The 23,073-nt window shown below is 34.9% G+C and overlaps 1 long non-coding RNA gene across 6 annotated transcripts in view; it reads right to left on the bottom strand.

Annotated features, from left to right (window-relative positions):
- LOC141500918 (uncharacterized) overlaps positions 1-23,073 on the bottom strand; it is a 78,672-nt gene that overhangs the window by 44,065 nt on the left and 11,534 nt on the right. For 3 of the 6 annotated variants that reach the window (XR_012472082.1, XR_012472075.1, XR_012472076.1), the window contains one exon: positions 9,234-15,514. This is a non-coding gene — a long non-coding RNA (uncharacterized LOC141500918). The remainder of the gene's footprint in view (positions 1-9,233; positions 15,515-23,073) is intronic. The other 3 variants (XR_012472078.1, XR_012472079.1, XR_012472077.1) reach the window with 2 other exon arrangements.

The raw sequence follows: 23,073 nt of genomic DNA, 5'->3' as shown, positions 1-23,073 counted from the left end.
AAGTGTGAATAGAAATAAAAAAGACAATTATTTTAAAGTATTCACATTCTAATTGAAGAAACAATGCACATTACAATTAAGTGCTGGAAAATGTAGATTTTAGCCTGCTTATAGCACACAATTGAACTCTGAATCTCAATTTGATTATCTACCAAATCAGGATGACTGTAAGCTACCTGCATCATAAGGATATTATGAGAATTAAATCATATAATATATGTGAAAAGATCTGGAAACCATAAAGCACTAAACAAAAATTAAATACTTAGTTCCAATATCTCCAGGACCTCAACATGGTTTGAGTCTTCTTCTTGCATTTCTAAGGCCCATATGTGTAAATGATCAAGTTCTTATAATTAAGCTTCTTCCTATTTGTTCTAGGTCATCCTGAAGAGTAACAGACTAAGAAACATGAGAAGACAAATTTCACTTCTAAACTGCTAGCATAAATTCTAAGGGCAGATATGCCTAATAATACAGTCAGTTCTATGCTACTAATATAAACATCAGCAATTGTTATTGTTGTAAACATTCTGGATTTCTTTTCCATTTTTGAAAATCATTTTGAAATATTATAATCTTAGATAATATTGATAATTTGACATTTAAATATACTACTGTGTGAAATATACTATCTGATTAAAGGTTAACAGAGGGCCAACTCAAATACTATAGCACTAATATTTTTGGAGCATTTAAAAACAAAAATATAAGACCCTCTAAAGTGAATTAGTAGATCCTCTCTGGAAGATTTGTGGAAAAAATATGACAAGAATTATATGAGTTGAAAAGGCAATATCTGAATTGGAGTATGGTCAAAGTCTCAGAGTCCTGCTTCAGGGATAACAAAAAGATGTCATTGGAGTGGCTATTCACTCTTTTTTTTTACATTTTTTCTCCTTATTTTTTATTTTAAAAAATTCTCACATGCCAAGTCAAACAAGAAAGGATTGAAGATATAAAGCAATTAAGTTTCCATTTCAAGAAAGTCTATGAAGTGGTGGAGTCAAGATGGTGGAATAAAGGCAGAGATTTGGCAAAGCTCTCCCCTAAACCACTCCAAATATCTTTAAACAACGTCTCTAACCAAATTCTAGACACACACACCGAATCCACAAAAGACTGAGTAAAACAATTTTTCTAATCCAAGAAAATTTGGAAGATCCATGGGAGTGGATTGTTACACCAGGGTTAGAAAGATCCCACAGTACAACCTGGGCTGTGCCAGAGCAAACTAGCTCCAGTCATCCAGGAACAGACTGCTGGACATCTGGATCCCAGGGGTGCCCGGGGTCCATGGCAATGGGGGTAGTTTCCAGTCCTCTCAGCCCAGGGATTGCCAGGGACAACTTGGGAAATTAGTGGGGAAATACTGCCACACCAGAATGAGAGTGGAACCCAATCTAGTGCAGACCTCAGCACAAATCCAGTCCCAGGAAACCAGGAGCAGGCTTATCCTGCTATCCCTGTGGCAGGACCTCAAGGTTTTGCCCATACTCAGATTCAGGTGGCAGTCTGGGACTCCAGTCTCAGGAAAAGGAGCAGAAACACAATAGAGTTCACTGCCTGCAGCAGAGTAGGGACCCTGCTCACAGTTCTGTGGCAGAAAGGAGTACTTGTGCTCATCTACAGACCAGATCACTGGCCAGGAGAACAGTCAGAGTCACTCATAAGACCTTGGAGGAATTGAGGTCCCTGGCTAGTGTGCCTGAAAACATCTGCAAAAATTCTCAAAAACTTCAGACAGTGAACCCTCCACCCTAGAAGCAGAGGCCCAACTTAACAGAGTTAAAATCAAGTCACAGGCTGGGAAAATGAGCAAACAACATAAAAAAAATGATCATAGACAATTTGGCCCTGTGGAAAACAAAACACACTCAGAACATAACAAAGTCAAAGCTCCTAATTCAAAGAAAAATATGAATTGATATCAGGTTATTGAAAAGCTCAGAAAATATTTTGAAAATCAAGTCAGGGAGATAGAGAAAAAATTGGAAAGAGAAATGGAGCAATGCAGGAAAATTATGAAAAACAAGTCAGAAGCTTAGTGAAGGAGATACAAAAAAATACTGAAGAAAACATCATCTTAAAAGCCAGTTTGAGTCAAATGGAAAAAGCAGTTCAAAAGGCCAATGAGAAGAATACCTTAAAAAGCAGAATTGGGCAAATGGAAAAGAAGATTCAAAAGATCTCTGAAGAAAATAATTCCTTCAAATGCCAAATGGAGCTAAGGAAAGCTGATGATTTGTGAGAACTCAAGAAACCATAAAACAAAGCCAAAATAATGAAACACTAGAAAAAAATGTAAAATATTTCATTGGAAAAATGACTGATCTGGAAAACAGATCCAGTGATTATTTAAAAATTACTGGACTACATGAAAGTCATGACCAAAAGAAGAGCCCAAACTTTATCTTTCAAGAAATTCTCCAGGAAAACTGCCCTGACATTCTAGAAACATAGGATAAAATAGAAATTGAAAAAATCCACCATTCACCTCTTGAAAGAGACCCCAAAATAAAAACTACCAGGAATATTATAAGCAAATTTCAGAATTCCCAAGTCAAGGAGAAAATATTACAAGCAGCCATAAAGAAACAATTCCAATATAATGCAGCTACAATCAGGAAAACACACGATTTAGCAGCTTCTACCTTAAGGGCTCATAGGGCTTGGAACAGATGACAGAAGAACTTGGATTACCACACTTTGACTACCCAGCAAAACTGAACATAATCTTTCAGGGGAAAAGAAGGACATTCAATGAAATAGGGTACTTTCAAACTTTCCTGATGAAATGATCAGAACTGAAGAGAAAGTTTGATCTCAATCACAGGACTCAGGTGAATCATACAGAGGATGGAACCTCTCTATAATAATGAATGATTTAATGATCTTGAACTGTGTGTATTCCTGCATAGGAAGATTATACTGATAACTCATATGAACCTTCTTATTTATTAGAGCAGTTAGAAGGAGCAAATACAGATAAGGTACAAGAGGAAGTTGAATTTGAAGGTATAATATATGAAAAAGATGCAGTTAATGGAGGAGAAAGGAATGTACTGGAAGAAAGGAGTAGAATGGGGTAAGTCATTTCACATAAAAGAGTCAAGAAAAAAGATTTTGCAATTGAATGGAAGAGAGGAAGGTGAGGGGGAGCCTTACTCTCATGGAAAGTAGTTCAAAGAGGGAATAACACATACTTTCAATTGGGCAGAAAAATCTGTCTTACCCTAGAAGAATCTAGGAGAGAAAATGGATGGGAGAAAGGGGATGGGGGAAGAGAAGGGATTGTAAGTGATAGAAGAGAGGGATCATGGGAGAGGGTAGTCAGAGGGACAGGATGAAAGGAGAGAAAAATTAGAATAAATGGTGGTGGGAAATAGAATGGAGGTAAATATAAAGCAATAGCAACTGTGGGAAAAAATTGAAGCAATTTCTCTGATGGACTTATGATAAAGAATGTTATCCATCCCAATGAAAGAAGTGATGGTATCTGAATATAGACAGAAGCACACCTTTTTTCTCACTTAAAAAAAAAGATGGTAAACTCCTTGAGGGCAGGTGTTATCATATTTCTCTTGCTTTATGTATAACCTAGACATAATTCTGTTTAATTAAATATTTACTGAACAAATAAAATCTTAAATAATAAATATTACATATTGTCTTCAAAATTGCTCATCTTTTCATTGCTTCCTTGTAGGTTTTCTTCTGTTTTCTGTAGTAAACTGTTTACTTTATTTTTTTTACCTCTCCCAAGGCTACAATTAATTGTGGATTTATACAGACACACACACACACACACACACACACACACACACACACATACATATATATATATATATATACATATATATATATATACATATATACATATATATATATATACATATATACACATTCCCACATAAATACATATATACACACATACTCATAGGTATCTATATAGATCTGGTTTGTGAATATCTTCATTTTTTATAATATTTCCTGAAAGCAACAATTCCTCCTCTCCTCCACTTTACTTCTCTGGTATCTTGCTACCACCCTTCTAAGAATTTCTCCCTTACACACCCTTCTACACTTGCCTCCCCACTGCTCTATACACACTTCTATATACACCCTTATACTACTTTCTTACCCTCTCAGTACTCTCCCTATCACTTCCTCATTCTTTTCTGAATTTAAAATGTTGTGTATCCTCCTATTAATATATGTATGTATGTGTATGCATGTATGTATTGTTCTCTCTTTAATCCATTCCCAATGAGAGTAGGTTTCCAGAGCTACCAACCCTCCTTCTCCATCTAATTCCTCTGTATCAATTCTTCCTTTCACACCTCATTTGTATAAAATGATAATTCTTTTTTTTTTAGGTTTTTGCAAGCTAAATGGGGTTAAGTGGTTTGCCCAAGGCCACACAGCTAGGTAATTATTAAGTGTCTGAGATTGGATTTAAAGTCAGGTACTCCTGACTCTAGGGCCTGTGCTTTATCCACTGCACCACCTTAGCTGCCCTGATAATTCTTTTTTTCAAACATTTTCCTATACCATTTTATTTCTTAAAATCTCATCCTGCTTATAATTACCCCAATATTTCCTTTTTACTTCACAACTACTAATAACAGTCTTGGACATAAGGCTCATATTGCCACATGTTAATAGTAAACAATTTATCCTTATTGAGTCCCCTGTAATTAGTTTTTGATGTTTACCTTATATTTTTCTTAGATCCATGTATCAAATTTTCTATTGATTTCAGGTCTTTTAGTAACAAAATCCTGAAAGTCTAGCAATTCAGGTAATGTCCATTTTTGTTGTTGTTCAGGTTTATATTATGTTTTTCACTTCCACCAGTTCTTTTGCTCTTTGATATGTAGAATTCCAAGACCTGGAGTCTTTTAATACAACTGCTGCTAGGTCTTATGTAATTCTAATTTTGATTCAGTATTTGAATTTTGTTTTCTTGTTACTTTTAATATTTCCTCCTTAACATGAAGGATTGGAATTTGCATATGGTATTCCTTTTAATTTTCCTCCTGGGATCTTTTACTGGTGGCAATCAATGAATACTTTTCTATTTCTACTTTGCCCTCTTATTCAAAGAAAATTTTCTTTCATTATTTCTCTTATTAATATACAAGATTGTTTTTTTAATTGTAGCTATCAGGTAATTTATTTTTCTTATTTGTTTCAGTTCTTGATATATTCTCAAGATTGGTTTGTTTTTCTTATAAGGTGTTTCACATTTTCTTCTTTTTTTTCTTTTTTTAATATTTTGTTTAATTTTTTCTTGGTCTCTTATAACTTCACTGTCTTCCTCTTGCCCAATTCCAATTTTCAAGGAGTCATTTTCTTCCTTAAGATTCCTTTATAAAGGCACTAGGTGGCACAGTGGCTAGAGACTGACCCTGGAATCAGAAGGACCTGAGCTCAAATCCAGTCTCAGATACTTTATGATTACATAGCTGTGTGACCTTGGGAAAGTCATTTAATACCCCCATTCCCTTGAAAAAAAGATTCCTTTTTTCTTCCTTAAGAATCTTGATTCCCATTTCTAATTGGTTAACTTTCTTTTTATAATCTTCTTGTCTTTCTTGAATTGTTCTTTTACTTTTAATTTTTCCTCACTTTCTCTTATTTGATTGCTAAAGAGGTTTTTTTGAGTTTTATGAATTCTTTCTGAGCAGGTAGTCATTTGAAATTATTCTTTGGTGAAGGAGAAACTTTTTTTGCTTTAGTATCTTCATCTGAAGATGAATCCTAATCTTCTCTATTCCCAAAGAAACTGTCTATGGTTGGATTTTTTGTTTACTATGTCTGTTTATTTTAAATTTTTCAACAACTTGTTATATTCATCTCTAGTCCTGGACTGTAGGGGATGGTGTCTCTGACCTCAGGAGCTTTGTCCTGGGCTCAGCACTCATTTACTCTTCCAAGCCACAGTTTGGTTCCTTCAGTACACTGTGCTGGAAATGACTACTTCCTGAGAACCCTTCAGTGATTATGACCCTCAGTTTTCCCCCTCTAGCCTGGAACCAAGAATGAAAACTCAACTCTCCTGTAAGTGTCCAGTCAGCAGTGTCCCTGAGTATCTATTTCTGCATTCACCAAGCTAATGCTTGTTCCTTCTTGCCTACGACTTTGTCAGTAGCACAGCTGGGTCTAGTTTCCCTTATCAGCACTTCTATCTCAGACACCTTCACTCTACTAGGAAGGTGATAATTCCTTTGATTGAGGTGGAGGCTACTTCCAAATCTGGCTCCCCTAGGATTTGCCTCTTACTGTTTTAGGACCTAGACTGGAAGTATTTATACTTCACTTGACGGAAGCTCTGACCAGGAATCTTTCTTCTTATCTTCTCCAGAGAATCACTGTTATGCCCCAAATCTTGTTTATTCTTGCCACTCCACATCCACCCTGAGGTGCTTTTTTGAGCAATTTGGAAAGCCTGGAATTTTCTGTCCTCTTCCATCATCTTCCCAGAATCCCCCCTATTCACTCTAGTGGTATAAAAATCATAGATCCATTGAAGCTGAACTATAATGCATGGAAGGCAATGCCCTGGTATTTCAGTCCTTAAGTAATATTTATTGAGACCAACATACAGATTGAGGACTTTGAGAAAAGACAAGTAAAAGGTAATAAGATTTAGTGAACTTCTTTTCTGTCAAAAACCAAGTGCCATTAACACAACATGTAAATTGTTCTAAACTGCTTGTTATAAGAAAAACACCATCTTGGAAAATAGACATTCCTGTTTAATTTATTGCTCATCATAATAGTACATGGTATCAGCAATAATGAAACTAACTCCAAAGTTAGCCAAAAATTATTTCAAATTTGATAGAGAGATATGGATGTAGATACAGATATACACACACACACACACACACACACATAGAAATATAAATATTTATGTCTAAGTATGTGTGTGGACCTAATCCTTTAAGAACATAACATGCAACTACATAAAAGTATGCATATTACACAAATATGGGCCATATGTGTGATGTGTGTATGAGTATGTATGTATGTATGTATATATCTGTCACTATACCTAACTCAAGTTGCCAAACACACAGAAGGCATTCATAAATGTTGATTCACTGATTGACATTGAAGCTCTACCTCACAGTACAACCCATGCAGTAGAGGTTAGAAACAGTAGTGGACAAATCAACTAGCGTGAGGCTATCAAGAATAAGGCAGTATATTTTGAGTAAGAATTATTGGTCACCAATGAGACAAAGTGGACAGAACTAGAACTGATCACAAAGTCAGCCAACATAGTCAGAATTCAAAGTGAAGGTGGAATCTGACAGGTAAGTAAGGATTTGGGGGGAAAAACATTTACTGCTGCTTACATGATATTTTGCACAATTGTGTATCTCAGGATTAACTATAGGAAAATTGAACTAAGAAACTGTGCATTTTGTGGATAATTTTTAATACTAATTTGGTTTCTGTTGGTCACCAAGAAGATCTTTCTTTCTTGGATGCTATGTTTAAATTAATAAATAAATACAATTGTAAAGGTGATTTTAACATTCCTACACATAGATACACACACGACAGAGAAATAAGATAGACCTTTCCTGTGTATGCATGTACATGTGTTTGTGAGAGACACTTGAATGTGTCTCTCACAAATGAGATGGATGGACAGACAGAAAAGGAGAGAGGTGGGGTCACAGGGAAAGGGAGGAAGAAGGAAGGAAAGAAAGAAGGGAGGGAGGAAGGGAGGAAGGAAGAAAAGGAGGGAGGGAGGATTGGAGGAAGGGCGGGAAGGAGGATGGGAGGAAAAGAAAATAAAAGAAGTTAATATTTCCCCTCAAGAAACTTTATATGGTTCTCTTGGAAATATGTTCCTTCTTCTTGAAGAATCCAATTACTTGGTGATATCCTGAAAGCATTGTCAAATACAAATTTTATCAGTGTGATGAACACCTGGTGTAGATACTCCCATCATCAAATAAACCCTAGGAAATTAGTGGCTTGAGGAACAGAGATGTTCAGTGACATTGTTCATATGTGTCAGAAGTAAGCTTTGAACCTAGGTCTCTCATATTTTAAACCTAGTTATGTCCACTCCCTATTGCTCTCTTAACTATATGTGAAATTGCTTAAAGTTCAGTAAAGACAGAGACCCTACAAAAGGGATGTTGGTTCTGTACTTTCCTCATGAATAACAAATGTGTGAAACAGCATATCTCTGAGGCTTCTGTCCTTAAGTCAGATTTGTTGAGACTAACTTACAGGTTGCAAATTTTGAGGAAGGACAGGCAAAAGGCAGTAAAATTTATTGAACTTCCTTTCCATCAGAAACTGGTATCATTAGCACAGCTTGTAAATAGCTCTAAACTGCTTCAAATAAGAAGTGCTAACTTGGAAAATGTATATTCCTGTTTAATGTTTGTACATTTTTCTAAATTCTTGCTTAGCTTCCTTTTTTTCTATTTTGATGTATAGGACAGATGACAAGCTTAATAATTCATGTGCTTTGGTAAGTGTAATGAGCCTCCAGACATGCTTAGCTCCTAAATGTGTCTAGCATTTTGAAATTTTTGGAAAGTCTTCAGTTTTCCCCTTGGATTTAATTGCTGTGTATTTGGGGAAAGGCTATGCTTCTCTGTTAGAATCACCATTGTCACTCAATGTCATTTGCTTTGGTTACCTTCCTTATCTCCACAGTTAGTGCTATGATCTAATTCCATCTGACCTAGACAAGCTTGACAGTTTAACCCTTCATTTATCAATACCATTAAATTGGTCAAAGAGGTTCCCTAGGGTTCTGCCAGTATGGTATGGGAGAACAGAACTTTAGTTTTAAACTTTTAGAAGTAATCTGTTTGACCAAATTGCCCAAGTCTTTTTAATCCAAATACCTTGAAACTACTTTGTTTTGATTCAGTCCTTCCCCTTACTGTGGTGACTCAATGACAGGGAATAAAATGAATGACTTCCCTTCGTTTTACTCTTTTTTGCATATTGCTATTGCCTGTACTGTAGAGATAAGCAGCATAGAAGTGATCAAGCCTAATTAGAAATCTTATAACAAACCTGGATAAAATTAATATCTTAGACTGTTACAAATGACTAGTAAAGTCTCTAAGTGAAGATTGTAAGATGTTACAAGGTACAAATGGTCATTTAAATTATGAATCTGGAACTACAAATTAATCAGACCACAAATATTTTGCAGGTAATTAGGGTGCTGAGTACCATACCTAATAATTCAAGAGGAAGAACAAATCATCATCATCATCATCAACCATGCTCTCAAGGAATTTATAATCTGGAAAAAATAGAAAATGTGAAAATTGTAGTAGCAAAGCAACATTGGAGCAAATCAAAGGTTTGGTTACCACTAACTTCAAGGTTCTCATTTAGAAAGAATAGGATCAGAAAAGCTAATTCCAAGGATACTTTCTAGAGGTGATGGAAACTACAACTGAGAGATATGGTTTCAGAAAGAAGAAATGGAAAATATAGAATTGTCCAAAATATCAGGGAGGCCAATATAAAGGAAAATGCCTAAACATTGGGTTGAGCAAGTTCATATAGAAAATCACTGAGTTCATCTCATTCAGTCTTCTCATTTTACAGATAATGTAACCACAGTTCAGAAATTGATTTGTTAATAATTTTGGCAGAGGCAGGAGTTACAATTATGTCTCCTGACTTTAAATCTAGCTTTCTTACCACTACATCATGTGGACTTAGCTTACCAATGCATCATCTAATTCATTTCAACTTTGAAATACAGGTTGATAAACCATATCTATCAATTTGTATGTTTACATATGTGAATTGTATCCTTTTCTACTAGAGGGCACAAATCTAAAAAAGAATTGTATAAAAGCATGACAATAAACTGAATGCCTTTCAGACACCTCCACTTTCTTGTTTGAGAAGGAAGGATAATCAATGACCAGAATCTTCCATCTACTCTAGAGATCTGGTTCATACATGTTGCTTCTCCCATTAGACTATAAGATGCTTGAAGACAATGACTATTTCTTGCCTTTGTCTTCCCAGTGCTTAATATAGTCACTGGCACATAATTAATGTTAACAGTTAACATATTAATGAATGTTTGTTGATTGACTTTCTCTGAGAGTCAATTAAATACCTAGAAGTTTCCTGTCACAATAGGCAGTCATAGATACTTAGTCAGAATACCTACTGCACCACAGAGTTATTATGATCTTCCACAATCAGGAACTATCATACTGAGGGAGACATAACCATTAGAAAGATCAAGTGATAATCAGATAGAAAAAGAGTGTTTTATTTGTACAATAACTTTAAAAAAATTTGTGATCAAAATTATTCATTTTATCCTTGATATTGTTTTTATTTATTAATAAATTCTTCATAAAGTTGATAGGTAACATGTTTCAAGTACTTCCAATTTTTTGTGAAAGCTTTCTTTATATCTAGGTCATGTATCCATTTTAAGCTTATCTTGGTAAATAGTGTAAGATATTGGTCTATGCCTAATTATCACCAGACTGTTTTCCACTTCCCCCCAAAAAAATTTTACCAATAATGAATTCTTAGCTCAAAATCTTAATTTTTTATATGTGTCAAACACAAGGTAACTTAATCATCTACTACTATGTGTAAAATATCTATTCTGTTTCACTGCTCTACAGCTTCATCTCTTAGCCAATATTAGATAGTATTGATAATTACTGTCTTATAATTATTATTTAATAATGCTAAATCTCTTTCCTTTCTATTTTTAATAAGTTCTTTGATATTCTTGATCTTATTTTCTTCAAGATAATTTTTTTTATCACTTTTCTAATACAAAAGAATACTTTTTTGTTATTTGGATGTCATTAAATAAGTAGGTTAGATTAGGTAGATTTGTCATTTTTATTATTTGGGATCTTCCCAGCCATGGGCAGATTAATTATTTCTCCAATTATTTAAATTTGATTTTACTTATATAAAGTATTCTATACTTACATTCAGGTAGCTTCTGGGTTTTTCCTGACAGGTATACTCCCAGGTATTTTGTACTGTCTATATTTTTTTTAAACAGGGAATCTCATTTCCCAGCTTTTTGTTAGAATTGCTGATGATTTATAAGGGTTTATTTTATATCCTACTACTCTGCTAACATTAATATTTCAACCAATTTTATTTGAATTTCTATGAATTTCCAGTTTTTAAAAAATCTTGTGTCTGAAAAAAGTGATAATTTTTATTATCTCATATCCATTTGACTGCATTTATTTATTTTTTCTCTTACTGCTATTCCTAGCACTTATAATAAATACTGATTAACATTGGTGATAATAGGCAACTTTGTTTTACTCCTGATCTGAATGGATTCTCACATAAGTGAGAAATAATGTTTGCTGATGGCTTTAGATAAATGATTTTTATCATTTTAAGGGGAAAAAACCATTCATAACTAGGCTTTCAAGTTTTTCTAACAGAAAGAAAAAAACTTTTTCTATATCTTCTGGTATAATCATATGATTTTTATTATTAATGTAATCAATTAATAGTTTTCCTTATGTTAAATCATCCCTGCATTCCTGGTATAAATCCTACTTGATGACAATCTTTGTGATATATTTTTGTAGTACAAATAAAAACCAATATATCCATGATTAGAATGAAAGAAGAAAATTGGGAGAAAAAAATTATAGACGATTTCTCAGATAAAGGTCCCATATCTCATATAGAATACTTTCTCAACATATAGAATACTTTGTCAAATTTGAGTCTATTCCCAACTGACAAATGTCAAAATGTCAAAATACATGAACAGGCAGTTTTTCAATGAAGCAATTCATTGTGGAAATGCTCTAAATCATCTTTGATTAGAGAAATGCAAATTAAAACAGCTCTCAGATGTCATCTTATATATATATCAGATTGGATAAAATGAGAGAAAGGGAAAAATTGCAAAAATAGAGAGGATGCAGAAAAATTGGGACATTGACACACTGTTGGAGAACTGTGAACTGATCTAACCACATTGGAGAGCATACTCAAATTATGTCCAAAGAGTTATAAAACTGTGTATATCCTTTGAACCATAATACCATGGTTAAGTAGGTTCTAAGGTAATCAGGGGAAAAGGAAAAATACCTATATTTGAAAATATTTGGTGACAAAGAAATTAAAAATTGAGGTAATGCCCATCAGTGGGTAAATAGTTTAAGAAATTTTGGGATATGATTGTGATAGAATACCACTGTACTTTAAGAAATGATGAGATGATTGAATTTAGAAAAATATGGAAAGATTTGATTTGCAAGAAATAATGGAGTGAAATGAACAGAACCAACAGAATGCTATGTATGATAATAGCAATATAGTTCAAAGAGGAACTGTGAGTGAATAAGTTATTTTGAGAATTATTAATGTTCAGATAAATTTAAGGGCTTATTGAAAGAAGATGTTAACCACCTCTAAATAAAGAAATGATAAATAGATGTATAGCATGATACAATATATATATGTATGTGTATCATATATACACATATAAGAACATATATAAATATTTGCATCATATGGTGACTTTCTGTAGTGTGAAGTTAAAGGGAAGGTGGGCAAAAAATAAAAATAAAAAGTATAGAGTAGAAATCAAAAGAAAACTCAAAAGGATAGAAAAGCATAGATAGTTTTGAAAGTCATATATAGTATTTATTATATAACTTTACAAAAAATAAACTGTGAAATGGAAATTCAAGTTTTCATAATGAATCCTTTTTTGTGTTGTGCTATATATGACAATACTTTATTCTTTTTGTATTTCAGTTCAAAATTAATAAAAAAAATTAAAAATAGAAGATGAGTCAGTGCAGTCTGGGGCCAGTGGCAGATTTTTATTTACTAGTCTACTTGGGATAATTTGCACTTATAAAGCACCGACTGAGAAGATGGACCATGAGCAAAAACTCAAATGATGAATATTAATTTCTCCTAAGCCTGCAATTATAGATTCTAGAGGTTCATTTTGGAGGGTCCTGGTACAGATATAGAGAAACAGAGCGGCAAATAGGAATGTATGAGCTAGGACATGGCTCATAGCAGCTTACTCAGGCTAAGAAGTAGTGACTGTTTCCTTTGCCATTGTGGGTATGTTTACAATGAAAGTCTGAAAATAAGTGAGGCTATTAAAGTAACTGTATCTCTCTTTGTTACTGAAGTATTGAGGTTGTTTCCAGATGCAATAATGTGCACACCTTGAATTGAAACTTGATGAGTCACAAGACTGCTTCTTTCCTTGAATCTCATATACTTTCATATTTGTCTCATTGTCTTTTTCCCACAATTAAATGCTTTATTATATTCTTTCATTCCTGACATTAAAATTTTTCTATCTCTCCAAATAGATCTTAAACTCCCTGTGGACAGAGGTCACTGTTATATTTGATTTCCTTCATGGAACCTAGCCTAGATGTTATATATACACACAATTAACTCTCAATAAATGTTCACTAATTGTGAACTTAGAAAGTAGGCTTGGAGAATTATACCCTTGGATGTAAAGGGGAGGGAGTCTAAATCAGAAATGTGCTGGAGCTAAATCTAACTTCCCTCTCAGGGCCCATTGTTGAATTTTCCTTGGAACTTTTGCATTTCAGAAATCAATGAGCACTACAGATCAAGATTTTCTTCAACTATTAATTATCTAGACATTAAAAGTGGTATTGTCAATAATGAAAAGAAAACCCAACAGTATATTCAGCATACTTTTTTCTTTAGAGAAATGGTTATTAAGCATTTACCAGCATATCACTAACCCTAATATAAATACCTTCCAAGAGGAGAATGTGACCAAATCATAAAAACAATAACTTATTCTGAAAATGTCATTTAGTAGCTCAATAAATTTATTTAAGCAAATGCTTTTAATAAGGATACTGATCTTATTTGTATTGGAGAGGTTAACATGAGTTGGAATTGTGATATCTTTAGTGTAGGGAGCTCTTAGAGAAGGAAACTTCCTTGACAAATAGAGGTAAGCATGCTCTCCTGCATGTCCTTGGTTCTCAAAGAGGACTATGACATCAGAGAGGTGATGCCATGACAAGAAGGTGAATGGGATTTGAATGAGGGGTAATAAATCACCACCCTCATTTTCTCCTCCAGAATCATCTGGGCCCAGTGACTAGATATGAATCAGAATTATTTGACGTGGCACTACATGCAAGATAATCAGAGCCCAAGATCACACAGCTAATTGTCAAGTGTCTGAGGATGGATTCGAAACTCCAGTACTCTCTCCACTGTGCCACTGACTTGCCTAAGGTCATACAGCTAAGACCTTGAAACAGGACTTTAAATCAGGTCTTTCTGAATGTAGAATTGCAGTCTAACCTCTACAACCTACTGCATCACTTTTATTGCTATTTTTACATTTATGTAGCTTTATTACAGATGTAATGCCTCATGGTGGATAGAATTATAGGTGTAAAGTCAAGAAGTACTGAGCTCAAATCTAACCTCTGCCTCCTCCTACTACCTATATGACCTTGTACAATTCACTTAATTTTTCTAAACCTCCTCTGAGTTTCTTCATCTGTAAAAATAATGGATTGTATAGAAATAGTCTTTAACATTCTTGATGGTTCTAAAAATATGATACTCTGAAGTCCTAAGATGCATTGCAAAATGGTTTCCAATTGGAAAAGGAAGTCTCCACACCAAATGTTTCTAAAATTAAAAAAAAAATAGATATTTATTGCTATTTTTATTCAGTGTAATAAAAGTCTACATTTAAGCTTTATGAAGCTATTCACATGTTATTTGATATTAACAAAAACTCTGTGACATACATAAATCATTACTATTCCCATTTTACATATGAGAAAGCTCAGGTTCAAAGAGGATTTATTCAAGATCACATAACTCACTGAAGGTAGAAGCTGAATTCTGATGATAATTCTAATGTTACTGAATATAGTTCTTAAAAGAATCTACTAAATATTGCTCTGGGTCATCACTGGAAGAAAAGTGGCAATAGTTGAAACTCTACTTTATGGGAAATGTTTCCATTTTATTTATTTCTTAGGGAGAATGAATGAGAAAAGGGAGGCCTGGTCTATCTTTCCAACTTTTCATCAATTATTCTGACCCCCAAGTTCCAAAAGTGTTCTGAATGAACAACTAGTTGGAGTATAATATTAACTCAAAAATCTACTCTAACTCTGAACCTGAGTTTATGGACATTGTCCTAAAGTCTTCTCCTGCCCAAGTCTTTCAATATAATTATTAAAATTTCATTATAGTGGAAAAAAACACTTTTTTTCAAAGTCTTCCTTAAATACATGGCACATCCATAGTGAGAAAAAGGACTTTTCTTCACATTCACATCAATATTTTCCTCTAATCTATATACTTTGTGGTTGTTTCACAACTAGGTCAAATACAAACTGAACGGAAAAAGTTTCAATGTCACCAGTACCTGGAGATTATGGCACTATGATGGATGAACCATTTAGGGATCCTTAGGAGAAACTTAAGATCTCGAATTCTGATGGAATAAAGGAAACAGTTATAGAAGTATCAATTTCCTCAGGTGAATATTAGCATTATATCAATGACTCTTCAATCACAGTTAGGGTTTAGGGAGAGCGATTAAAAAGTAAATTTTAGAAGAGAGAAACCCCAACCTTTAGATTATTTTAGCATCAAAATGAAAAAACAACAATAGAACTTTGTGGTAAAACAATTAACTATAACAATAAAATTATCCTGTTATAAATGATTTCCTTAGAACTTAGCAAGAGGGACTCAAAGACTCTGGTATCATTTGTAGCTTGCTACATAAAAATGGTTCTTTATAGTAGTCTCCTGAGTATGAGGTGCTCTCCTGAATTTAAAAGCAGAAATCATTAATATTGAGTCACACAGATGAATGGTGAACCTATAGGTCAAAATGAACAGAGGCATTTTCCTCTTCTATTGGAAGCCTTGAAGTAAGAGGTAAAGGCAGAATAAAGTGGTCCTATGCAATTGAATCTAATTCCCACTAGATTATCTGGTCAATACTTTTTTTTAAGATAATAATATCAAAGGGGTTTTTTTTACATACCAAATGAGAGAAAAAAGGAAGGCGCTGAGCTCCAAAAATCCCCCTTTAAAAGTACCACCTATGAGGTACAACCACTCAGGGTAACACAAGATAACTGAAATCTTTGCACTGGAACAGATTTTAATGCCACCTTCCTGTCTCTAGAAGACATCATGCTACAATATAGCTAGAGTAATGGTTTTGAAGTAAAGGAAGCCTTGGTTCATAACTTGAGACAGTGAGGCAGAGCCAATAAATTCTTCAGTATATAATCAAGGAAATCTAAATCCAGAAGTTGATACTAACATTAGATCTTTGTTACTGGACAATCACTTAACAACAGAGAACCTCAATCTTTTCAACTATAAAAATGGGGTTTCATAGTAGCACCTACTTCATAGACTTTTGGTGAGAAATTTTAAAAATTAAGGTAATCAAAATACTTTTCAAAGTTAAAAGTATTATAACAATTATAAAAATTATAAAAAAGTGGATAGAGGGGCGTCTAGAGGTGGCATAGTGGATAAAGCACCGGGCCTGGAGTAAGGAGTACCTGGGTTCAAATCCGGTCTCAGACCCTTAATAATTACCTAGCTGTGTGGCCTTAGGCAAGTCACTTAACCCCGTTTGACTTACAAAAACCTAAAAAAAAGTGGATAGAGCACCGACCCTGGAGTCAGCAGTACCTGAGTTCAAATATGGCCTCAGCCACTTAATTACCTAGCTGTGTGGCCTTGGGAAAGCCACTTAACCCCATTGCCTTGCAAAAACTAAAAACAAAAAACAAAAAAAAAAAAAAAACCTACCACTTCCTTTAAAAGTATTATAAAAATGTGATTAGCCCTATTATAATTTATATTATTGTTTAAATTTCACTTTTATATGAACTGACTACAGAAAACTTAGAGTCATTTAACTTCTATATACCTCAGAAAAATGCTTTCTCTGCTGAAACACAAATGAGTTGTTATCTGCATAGGTGATGGGAATTCTCAAATCAGGAGTTTCCAATTCTGCTAAAATCACAGATCTTTTAAATATTCTCATATCCACATATTTTTTTAGAAACCTTGTAAAACTTTCCTTTGAGGAAAACAGAAGCCAAGAAGTGAAGGGATGATAGCATACCTGATGAGGAAAGAACATATGCTTGAAGCTTCCTCCCTGAAGTGGAACAGGAAGGTCTGCCAGAGAGGATCCTGGGAAATGTGCCAAAGCAGGGAAGGTCCCACTTCCTAACCTACTAAAATGCTTACCTGTGAAGCCATGGGGCTGAAGGCCAGGAATTTCCTTCTCGGAGAGGCCAACACCAAAGGGAGCAATTTCCTCATCCTTGGCTAAAAAAGTAGGGCAGCACTTGGCTAAATGAGAGAATTTCTGCAGATGTAGTCTATAGTGTCATACCTTTGTCCCTCGCTGGACTGTGTTTGGGCTTGGTTGAATGACTCCAAGGCTTTTATCCAGGTTCAAGTGGCAACCAGCACACAGCAAACTCAAATGATACCTGAATCTGAGTCTTTCTTGTTAACTTCTAAGGAAATCCTTTATAACAGGAAATTTTTTATTGTTGTTAATTGCTTTTAACCACAAAATTTTATGACTGTTTCTCATGTTGATGCTAAGATAGTCATATGGTTGAGTCTTCTCTCTTCTAAAAACTATTTTTTATCTCCTTTCCTATACCCTTGATGTGAGAAACATTCATTTACCACATCTTCAGTTCTTATGAATTTTCTTTAAAACCAATGGAAGACATTTAAAACCATTATTCCAAACTCAAAAAGAAACAGATCCCTGAAGGCTACATATAGAATTAGAAAACCACAAATTAATATTATTTATGTTTGCTTTATTGTAATTCATTCTGTTAAATATTTCTCAATTACATTTTAATCTGACTTGAGCTGTACTCTGGAATTTTGAGCATGCCATGCAACCAGCTGGTTCCAAATATAATACTTCTTTTCTAGAGTCTTGGACTTGAAGTTAGGAGGGTCTGAATTCAGAGATAGACTCCTCTAGATACTTATTTACTATATGAACCTGGAGAGGTCATTTACTTTTTCTGTTTGCTTCAGTTTCTTCACTTGTAAAATAAAGATATTATTAATAGCAACTATCATTCAGATTTTTTGGATGATGAGTTCATATATTATAAAGTACATTGTAAATATTTAAAGAGTGATACATAAATAGTAGCTATTTTTTCAACATATTTTTGTATATCTACTATGTATTATAGCCTTCTGTTAAGTATTATTAACAATATTAAAAAGTTTAAAATATAATGGCCTATGCCTCCAAAAATATAATTTAGTTGGGCACACAAAATGTGTAATCCTCAGAAAAATTAATTTATTCCAGGTAATGGAGGTAAAAAAGAATCTAGAGCATGGTATCTAGAAAAGTCCCTCAGTAGGATATTGCAATGGGATCCCTGAGTCCATTCCCCTTCTTCCCACTCAAATATGCTCATCTTTTTATATTTATTAACCCCTCCACCACCAAACAGAATGCAAGATAGTTCAGGGAAGGGGTGGAGTGTACTTCTTTTATCTGGTTTGTCTTCATATGCTCAGTTTCTAGCATAGAATACCACATGTAGTTGAAAGGTAAAGAATGAATATGAGATTGGTTACCATTATGAATATCTCATTAGCATACATGCCAATAGCAGTCTGAGCAGACATAGAATGTAGAGGATGAGAATTAGGATCCTTGAACAACTACATTATCCATATTATTACCAGTATGACATGGAAAGGATAGAGATTAACCAAAGGAAATCACCTAATCTCCATTTGACTGACACAACAAATAAAGAATTATAGACTGAGTGGTGAAAGACTTGGAGGTCCAATTCCCTCATTTTATGCATTGGTTTAGAGAAATTAATGAAACCATGTTCTCTGATTCCAAATTCAACCAAATTTTCACATCACCATAGTGAATCCCTCATTTTAGAATTTATAAATTTTCTTACTTTTAGAATCAAGCCAAACTTCAAAAATTTGAGGTTAGTCCAGGAGTAACTCATACCCTTTGAAGTAAAAATATATTTTGTCTACTGGTTAGTCAATGAATTCTGTTACATATGAAACTATGTCATTGTGGCTAATGCATAGTCAACTGTCTTATTATTTACATTTGTGTCCCAGTTTCTCATTCTCTTAGCTAAATGTCACAGTGATTAGAGAACTGTAACAGGAATCTCAAAGACTTTTGCTTAAATCTTACCTCAGACCATTCCTAACTGCATGAACTAAATTTTTCCTAAATGCTTTTCAAGTAACTGAAATGTTGTCTGCCTCAGTATCATCATTTGTAAAATGGGGATAAGTGTTAGCACATATCTTCCAAGGTTGTTGTGAAGATAAAATGAGTTATTTGCAGACTTCACAAACATTAAGGCATTAAATTTTAAAAAAAGCTGTAATTCTTCACTATTGATATCAGGACCCCCTCAGTTTAATTCAATTCATTTGCATATCAAGGCATCACCTTTTCTAGAATGAAGAACAAGCAAGAACAATAACTATAGGTAGATAGATAGATAGATAGAGAGATAGATGTATAGATATTTCAACTAACAAGCATTTAATTTCTCTCCTCCTAGCATGACCACCATCTCCTCCCCTGAAAAAAAAATTTACATGCCAAAAGTCAAACTATGAATAGTTTTTGATTCTCAAAATACCATCATTAGATTTCCTTTGAAACACTTGTATGCCAAAGAGAGTAAAGAAAGAGGGGAAATGATCAATACAACCAAAAACAAATGCCCCTGAAGGGAGGGAAGTCTGTTAATGTCCAAACATTAGTTTCATACCTGGGCAATGGTTAATAATTCTAAGGAGAAAACAGGCTTGATTGGGAGGTGAAAAACTTTAAGGGATAAGAGATAGCCCTAAACAAAATGAAGCAATCCATCTTTAGCAAGGGGAAATATTTAATACTAAGAATGAGCATTCAGGAAGAATAGAAACAAGCCAAATCCACCAGGATCCTCAGTTCAAGTCAGATGACCCAGCCAATAGAGGTCAATGGGTTTTATAATTCTTTTCTGCTTCAAGCATGATCAGTCTTGAAGAAAGTGAGCAGGAAGACAGAGCTAGTGTCTAAGTCAAGTTCTGGGATTGATGCTGAAGAATACTGAGGAGATTCCTAGGAAATGAAGTCATTTACAAACTTCCCATTAAAAGGGGAATTTTTGTCATTACTGCAGGCCTTACTTTGACAGGGTGACTCAGGGGATTCAAGCTTCTCTCAAGTCTCTTCATTTAGTTGAACAGGGAATCTAATAAAATCTTTATGATATAATATGATAAAAATTCCATACATAAGTGTCCTTTATCAGGGTTTAATCAGTAAAGCAATGGCAATCATTCAGCCAATAGGCATGAATTAAGTGCTTGCTGTATACAAGAAACTGCTAAGTGCTGGGAAAAGGAAGAAGGAAGAAGGAAGGAAGGAAGGGAAGGAAGAAAGGGAGGGGGAGGAGAGAGGAAAGAATGAAAGAAGAAAGGAAGGGGTAAAGAAAGGAAGGGGTAAAGGAAGAGAGGAAGGAAGGAAGAAGGAAAGAAGGAAGGAAAAGAAGGAAGAAGGAAGGAGGGAGTAAAGGAAAAACAGAATGAAGGGGGAGGAAGGGAAGGAAGGAGAGAAACAAGCAAGGAAGGAAGGAAAAGAAGGAGAGAGGAAAGAAAGGAGGAAGAAAGGAGGGAAGGAAGGAGGGAGGGAGGGAAGGAGGAAAGCAAGCAAGGAAGGAAGGAATGATATAGGGAAAGAAGGAAGGAAGAAAGGAAGAGGGACAGATAGGAGGGAGAGAGGAAAGGAAGACAGGTGCTATGCATTTTTAAGTACTTTACACATAGTATATCATTTAATCTTCTTAACCATTATGAAAGGCAGGTGCTATAATTATTACTATTTTATATTTGAAGAAACTGAAGCAGGCAGATAGAATAAGTTACACAGGATCACAAAGCAAATAAGTATGCCTAACACTAGATCTGAATTTATGTCTTCCTGATTCTGTGCCCAGTCCTCTCTAGCTTCTATGGCACAAAAAAGGTAAAATAAGATCTCTCTCCTAGTGGAGTTCTTGTTCTAATAAAAATATTTTGTCCTCATCCTCTTCAAGTATGTTAACCCTCCTCCTATCCCTTATTCCCAACACACACCTGATGTTAAAATTTTTTACATGCTGAAGATGACTGGTAAGTGAAACAATTCATCAAATTTGTTTGGAACTCCATCTGGCAATTTAGAACTGACCATGAGACACATTCATCATTTGAGGTCTCCAAGTAACTCCAAGTAACTAAGCAACAAGTTCTGCATTTGGATAAAGAAGAAAGCTAAGGCTCTTAATTGAGGAAAAGTGATTTGGTTAGTGGCATACATCCCAGCAGTGGTGGGATAGATTTGGCATCTGTAGATTTCTTCTGCTTTTCATTTGAATACAAGGACTGACCATTCATAACTTCCATTCTAGCCTGATCTTTATTAAATCTCATTGGGAGAAGTCAAATGTAGCTCCCTGAGGCACAAATGATGGTGAAATCAAGTTTTTGTAGAACGCCTCCTTTGAGATGTGACAAAAAATCAGCAGGCTGGCTTTCAGGGATTTGGGAAAGATCAATATTCTACTCCCACTGGGAGTCAACCCAGACAGAGAAATGTTAAGGGAACCTGCTTTCATACTACAAGCAATAGTGTATTCTCTCTTTTGTTATAGATATACAAATATATCAATATTTGAAGAATCTTCATGGAGGGGGAAATTTTTTTTCAGCAATACAGATTACTAAACTTCATTGACTTAGTTGTGTGAACTACTTTGTCTGGAAAAATCAGCACCCCAAAACCTATATAATGATAAGACTCTTTGAACTTTGCTAGGCTGCCCCTTAGACTCTCAATCACCAGACCTGTGCTCAATACCATTCCAGCTTGGTAGGATTGCCAAAAATAGTATAAATTTCCAAATACCTGGGGAAAGGTAGCAAGAGGAAGGCAATTTTCCTGATTTTCACTTCTTTCCCCCTAGTGTCCCCAAGGTACCCATCATATAACATTTTCTCTCCAAAGATATGATACTCACTATATGATATGATCCAATACAATTGATAAATACGTTCAGAGAGGACTAGTAACTCTGATATGAGGACTTGTTGAGCCCTTTTCAGAGTCTCTCATCTACCTTTGAAATCAATCTGGTTCCAAGAAGCTATATCAATTCAGTAGTCACACTTCATTTCAGCCAGTGGGCTAAACCATGAGAGTGACTGACGAACCTCAAACTCATTGATGAATTAGTTGACCCCAAGAATACAAAAACTTCCTCCAATAAAAAGGATATGTGAGAGCACTTTTCTCCAAAGAGCCATGAAGATGGCAGAAACAAGTATTGTAAAGTGCTTAGAGTTTAATCAAAAATCAAAAATCCCAAGGTCATCCACTGTATCCTGGGATACTGACAGTTCTTTCTTTCCTTTTGTTCTTCAACTGAACTTAGTGATTGGAAGAAAGAATGAGATTGAAAATTTTGAGCAAATCTCCTTCATTGAAATACAATTCACAGTCACAGAGCTCCTGGATCGCAGCAGAAGCAGATTTCTTACCTGCCACCCCAGGGAACACCAAACACACTTGGAAGATCAGTGGGGAAACTTCTGCCAGATTGAAGGAACCCAGGTACATCTGCAGCCCTCAAAGCAGTTCCACCCTCAGTACAGCCAGTGCCCTGAGCGTAACCACGGCCCTTGGTATAGTCCAGATACCAGGAAATGGAAGCAGGCCCACAGAGTCACCCAGCAGGGAAATGCCCAGAAGCTGCTCTCAGAGCCCTCAGCCCACAAAAAGTAAGGAGGTGGGGTGATTTTGTTGAGGTCTCTCCTCTGTCCCTGGGACAGGACTCTGGTATTTTGTCCATATTCAGACCATGGCCATAGTCTGAGCCCCCATACTACCAGAGAGGAGCAGGGAGCACAGATCCTTGTCACAGCTCTAGGGTAAAG

This window comes from Macrotis lagotis, chromosome 1 (assembly GCF_037893015.1).
Source record: "Macrotis lagotis isolate mMagLag1 chromosome 1, bilby.v1.9.chrom.fasta, whole genome shotgun sequence".
Taxonomy (NCBI): domain Eukaryota; kingdom Metazoa; phylum Chordata; class Mammalia; order Peramelemorphia; family Peramelidae; genus Macrotis; species Macrotis lagotis.
Note: the sequence above shows the minus strand (reverse complement) of the source record. Positions and strands in the feature narration are given on the sequence as shown.